General features: G+C 38.7%; 1 protein-coding gene across 1 annotated transcript in view; it reads left to right on the top strand.

Moving 5' to 3' along the window:
* Positions 1-6,675, top strand: part of Arp6 (Actin-related protein 6) — a 106,931-nt gene that overhangs the window by 41,150 nt on the left and 59,106 nt on the right. The gene's annotated exons all lie outside the window — the stretch shown is intronic.

The raw sequence follows: 6,675 nt of genomic DNA on the forward strand, positions 1-6,675 counted from the left end.
GATGTGACCAAATTAAGCAAATTCTTTGTCTTTTCCTTGTGCTACTTAGTTAACATGAGAAATGGCAAGTACATAAATAAATAAATATTCACATAAGAGAATGAGTGAGGAGGTTGACAAAGAGGATATATGTATCATAAGCGGAGGAGAAAAGAAGGGGGAGACCAAACTGTAGATGGATGGATGGATGGAGAGAAAAAAAGTTTGAGTGTTCAAGGCCTGAACATGCAAGAGGGTGAAAGGCATATATGGCACAGAGTGAACTGAAGTGATGTGCTGTCAATAGACTGAACCAGGGTATATAAAACAGCTGGGGAATGGTCTATGGGGCCTGATTGTGAGTAAGGGCTGTGTTTTCGGTGTATTACACATGACAGCCAGAGAAAGGATGTAAGCAACTGAGGCCTTCTCTTCATCTAGTTCTGGTGCTCTCACTCATGTGGGAACAATGTGCAACTACAATATATATATTTTTATTTTTATTATACTTAGTCACTGTCTCCTGTGTTAGCAAGGTAGTGCAAGGAAACAGAGGAAAGAATGGCCCAACCGACCCACACACACATGTATATACGTAAACGCCCACACACGTACATATACATACCTATACATTTTAACGTATACATATATATACATTTTCTTTTTTCTTTTCTTTCAAACTATTCGCCATTTCCCACATTAGCGAGGTAGCGTTAAGAACAGAGGACTGAGCCTTTGAGGGACTACCCTTACCTGGCCCAATTCTCTGTTCCTTCTTTTGGAAAATTAAAAAAAAAAACGAGAGGGGAGGATTTCCAGCCCCCCGCTCCCTCCCCTTTTAGTCGCCTTCTACGACACGCAGGGAATACGTGGGAAGTATTCTTGCTCCCCTATCCCCAGGGATATATATATATACATACACAGACATATACATATGTACACGTGTACACATCCACACTTGCTAACTTCATCTATTCCTGTCACCCCCCTCCCCCATGCGTGCGAGGTAGCGCTAGGAAAAGACAACAAAGGCCACATTCGTACACAATCAGTCTCTAGCTGACAAAGAGGATATATATTCAGAGGGGGAGGGAATGAGGAGAAGTGGGAGATGAAATTAGAGGTGGAAGGATGGAGTGAAAAAGATTTTGAACGATCGGGGCCTGAATATGCAGGAGGGTGAAAGGCGTGCAAGGAATAGAGTGAATTGGCACGATGTTGTATACTGGGGTCGACGTGCTGTCAGTGCATTGAACCAGGGCATGTGAAGCGTCTGGGGTAAACCATGGAAAGTGTGGGGCCTGGCATGGAAAGGGAGCTGTGGTTTTGGTGCATTACACATGACAGCTAGAGACTGAGTGTGAACGAATGTGGTGTTTGTTGTCTTTTCCTAGCACTACCTCGCACGCATGGGGGGAGGGGGGTGCCATTTCATGTGTGGCGGGATGGTAACGGGAATGAATGAAGGCAGCAAGTATGAATATATACATGTGTATATATGTATATGCCTGTGTATGTATATGTTGAAATGTATAGGTATGTATATGTGCGTGTGTGGTCGTTTATGTATAAATATATATCTATTTATTATATTTAATCACTGTTTCCCACATCAGCAAGACAGCGCCAGGAAACAGACGAAGAATGGCCCATCCACTCATATGCACATATATATATACATAAATGCACATACATGCACATATACATACATATATATATCAGCATATACATACATATACACAGACACAGGTATATACATATATACATATGCTCATATTCATACTTGCTTGCCTTCATCCATTCCTGGCACTACCCCACCCCACAGGAAACAGCTTCTCTACCCCCTGCTTCAGCGAGGTAGCGCCAGGAAAACGGACAAAAAAGGTCACATTCGTTCACACTCAGTCTCTAGCTCTCATGTGTAATGCACCAAAACCACAGCTCCCTATCCACATCCAGGCTCCACAGACCTTTCCATGGCTTATCCAAGACGTTTCACATGCCCTGGTTCAGTCAATTGACATGTACTCTGTTTTGTCCATGTTAGTATTGTTGACTATGATTTGACAGGGTTTGAATCCTGGGTGCAGATCAATGATGCGGAGAGCAAACAGTTCTAAAAGAATTGTGGGAATAGAGCAACCATAGGATATAACATGAAATTAAAAAAGAAACTTATCAAAAAAGATGTAAAGTACTTTATAGTATTATAATGCAGAATGAATGGAGTAAAATTACTGAGATGGTAATTGAAGACAACATAAAAAACTTTCAAAAGTTGTATGGCAGTACTGATTATTTAAGAGATGGGTACCCACAAATGTAAAACTCTCTCTCCACACAGTAAAAAAAATAGGTAATTACAGTACTCAGCCTACAGTCAACCCAGCTGTTCATTTTCCCCTAGACAAGATTGATAAATTGGGTAATTGGCTTATGCTGGTTATATATGCATGTAGGATAAAACATTTCTGTGATTGTCCCCAATTTTCATAGTAGTCACTATGGTTTATAATAAAATTTATGTATGCTTTTCATTCTCAGTGAAATCTGCCCATTCTCATTTCTTCTAATTAATGTAATAAATTCCTGCACTATCAACTATAACCATACATTATCAGATACTGTATATACAGCATAGGCTCTTTCCCTGTTTTAAATTTATTACTTATGTCATCAAAATAAATATGATCTGTTTGGCTAACTTTTCTCACTGATATTATACAAGAACAAAATGGTAGCACACTTAAAATGCTTTAGGATATTTGAAGAAACTTGCTGATTTTCAACACACCCTATCTACCACAACAAATTTCTTATCACAACATAGCCTTTTTGCATATAAGGCTAGGATTCAAGTATAATGTCTAGATTATTTTCAGGATTACTTTCAAGACTGTAAGCCCTTCTGAATCATCACTAGTATCTCTTCTTATGTATGCCCTAACACATCGCATATATAAGAATTATGAAAATACATAACTATTCTGTGTGAAGTCTTGTAACAGTCTCTTGCTGCCATTTTCATATTGTCCCCTTTTCTTTGCAATAAGTATCGCATAGTAATTCCTCTACAATTCTTATGCTGCCATGCCTTTCTTTCCATTACATGAAATTACAATAACCAGGTTTATCCATGTCTTAGTGTACTTTTGTACCTCCCACCTCAAACTTACAGAAAAAGCAAATACTTGCCTTTAAGATTCCCTTATCCAACATTCACAGAAACGAATGGTTAAAACTGATATTTCTGTGAATCTTTCACTGACACCCTGATGAGAAAAACTTACAGGTTTTGCATAGTAACATTATCAAATTTAAGTCTGTAACACAATAACATTTGTTACACACAGAACCATTTCACATATAGGTAATATACTTAGTAAAGACAAATTCTATATAAATTGCTGTCAAGATTCTACTTAACTAATAGGCACGAGAAAGTCACTGTTTCAAATAGGTGTTTTTGTAGATCAAAGATATAGCTACAATGAAAATTCTTAAGCACTTTTTCTTACCACCTAAATCACATATAAAACAGTCCACTGACTTTGTTAAGAGGTACCCTTCCTATAAGAGAAAGAGAACAAAAATAATAAATTGGCAGTGACTTTCTCCTTAACATCCTATCACAGGAAAGGAATACCTATCCTGATTTTAAGAGCAATACATTACAAGGTTTCTGCACTACAATTCTGGACAAATCATTGATTCCAGAGAAGCAAATAATCCAGAGTGACACTGGAATAAGAGGAGGAGGATGTGGAAGGGGAAGGAAAAGGTAGGGCAGAAGAGGAGGAGAAAGAGGAAAATATGGGAGGAGGAGGAGGAGCTTATGGTTAAGTATTTTGTACAAATTTATTTGTTTACAGTCATCTGTATTCTCCCAATAATAATAATAATAATAATAATAATAATAATAATAATAATAATAATAATAATAAGCTGTTTGAGTCATGTAATCAGCTATCAGACAAGGGTAATGAGTGCTAAATAGTGGTCTCAAACTTCTTCAAGTGTCCAGTGCCATACTCCCGTCAAAAACACTTTCATCGGGAGTATGAGATGTGCTTTCACACATTTTTGAGGTTCAAAGAGTATATACAAGTTCATTAATCCCTTCACTGCTCCATGCATCATATGAAATGCATAAAGTTCAGCTCTTACATGAATCATATGACTTTTTTCCCTTTGTTACAATAATTGCATGCAGAGCCAAAATAACTGTAATGAAAGGGTGAAAATTATATCATATGATTTTTCACACTTGTAAAGGTGTGGGGGCTGGCTCTTGAAGATGGTTGGTATGACAACATTAAACTGGCTGGGTTGAACATTATCAAAAAAGAAAAACATCTTTCTTGTTTTCTTCCCTTTCCCATCACTAAACTGGTATGAATTGTTTTGTTTTTCAATATTTGAAAAAAAGTTATTTTAGATACACATATATTTCTCCCTTGCTTTGCATGAGGGATGTGTGCCTAGAAAATGCTATAAAAGTGAATCCATGCAATGAATACTCAGTTTTATGGAGTAAAAGGGAAGTTATTTTCCAGTTCCTATGCACAGTATTTGCATTAGTTTCTCGCAAACACAAAACTCACACATTACATAAAATGAAACACTATGCACAATAACTGGAACTTGTAGCCCACACTATTAGCCACAAATAAGTAAAAGGAGATGGCAGAGCTCAGAGTGATGGAGGAGAGAGCTCACAGTGCGGTAGTTTTGCAATGTCACTACATGTTTTCATTTGTTATTCTAAGTTTTCTATGTCTTTGACTTTCCGAATTATTGGGTACATGCACCTTTATTAGTACTGTACAGAATTCAGACAATCAACAAAATAAGTATAGGTCAAAAAGAGTGAGTTACATTAGAATATGAATACCAGAATGGAGTTCTGTCGTAAATCTATAATAAATCTAATTTTAGATTATCTCGGAAAGCAAAAATGAGTATGTTTGAAGGAATAGTGGTTCCAACAATGTTGTATGGTTGAGAGGCATGGGCTATGGATAGAGTGGTGCGTATGAGAGTGGATGTGCTGAAAATGAGATGTTTGAGGATAATATGTGGTGTGAGGTGGTTTGATCGAGTAAGTAATGTAAGGGTAAGAGAGATGTGTGGTAATAAAAAAGAGTGTGGTTGAGAGAGCAGAAGAGGGTGTTTTGAAATGGTTTGGTCACATGGAGAGAATGAGTGAGGAAAGATTGACAAAGAGGATATATGTGTCAGAGGTGGAGGGAATGAGGAGAAGTGGGAGACCAAACTGGAGGTGGAAAGATGGAGTGAAAAAGATTTTGAGTGATCTGGGCCTGAGCATGCAGGAGGGTGAAAGGCATGCAAGGAATAGAGTGAATTGGAATGATGTGGTATACCGGGGTCAACGTGCTGTCAATGAATTGAACCAGGGCACGTGAAGTGTCTGGGGTAAACCATGGAAAGTTCTGTGGGGCCTGGATGTGGAAAGGGAGCTGTGGTTTCGGTGCATTATTACATGACAGCTAGAGACTGAGTGTGAACGAATGGGGCCTTTGTTGTCTTTTCCTAGCGCTACCTCGCACACATGAGGGGGGAGGGGGTTGTTATTCCATGTGTGGCGAGGTGGCAATGGGAATGAATAAAGGCAGACAGTGTGAATTGTGCACATTGATATATATGTATGTGTCTGTGTGTGTATATATATGTGTACATTGAGATGTATAGGTATGTATATTTGCGTGTGAGGACGTGTATGTATATACATGTGTATGGGGGTGGGTTGGGCCATTTCTTTCGTCTGTTTCCTTGCGCTACCTCGCAAACGCGGGAGACAGCGACAAAGCAAAATAAATGAAATAAATAAATAATAATAATAATAATTATTTATTTATTTATCTATTCATATAATACATATATACTGAAAGGGGTGAGAGTGGGGGCTGGAAATCCTCCCCTTCAGTCTTTATTTTTCCAAGAGAAATGGTGGATAATATCCTGGGGATTGGTGAGAAAGAATACTGCCCAAGTACTTCCTCTGTGTCGTAGAAGGAGACTAAGAGGGGCAGGAGCGGGTGCCTGGAAATCCTACATTTCTGTATTACTTTCCAAAAAAAGGGACAGAGCGAGGAGCCAAGTGCAGGATTTTCTCCTCTAAGCCTAAGTAATCTGTTCTTGTTGCTACCTAGCTCTCATGGGAAATGGCAAGTATGTGTGTGTGTGTGTGTGTGTGTGTGTGTGTGTGTGTGTGTGTGTGTGTGTGGGGGGGGGGGGATAAATATGGACGGGATTGCAGTTGAATTTCTCCAGAGGGGGGGAGTAACTGTATTACTGATTGGTTCATTAAGATTTTCAATGTACACATGTATGTGGTGCCTGAGTATCGGCAGAATGCCAGTATAGCTTCACTGTATAAAGGCAAAAGGAACAAAAGTGAATGCCTGAATTACATACGTGTAAGAATGTTGAGTTCTGTATACTTGGTACACTATGCCAAAAACCACAGTGTTCCTCCTCATTCTGATGTTATGTATATGCCTTCATCCTCTCAATCACCACTCTCCCATACTACTGACAAGGTACACTTGAAAACTTATACCTCTGTAGTTCAAACATTCACTTTTGTTCCCTTTGCCTATATACAGTAGCACTATACATACATTCTGCCAATCCTCAGGTACCTTACCAAGATCCATACACACACTGAAACCC

Source organism: Panulirus ornatus, chromosome 13, assembly GCF_036320965.1.
Source record: "Panulirus ornatus isolate Po-2019 chromosome 13, ASM3632096v1, whole genome shotgun sequence".
NCBI lineage: Eukaryota > Metazoa > Arthropoda > Malacostraca > Decapoda > Palinuridae > Panulirus > Panulirus ornatus.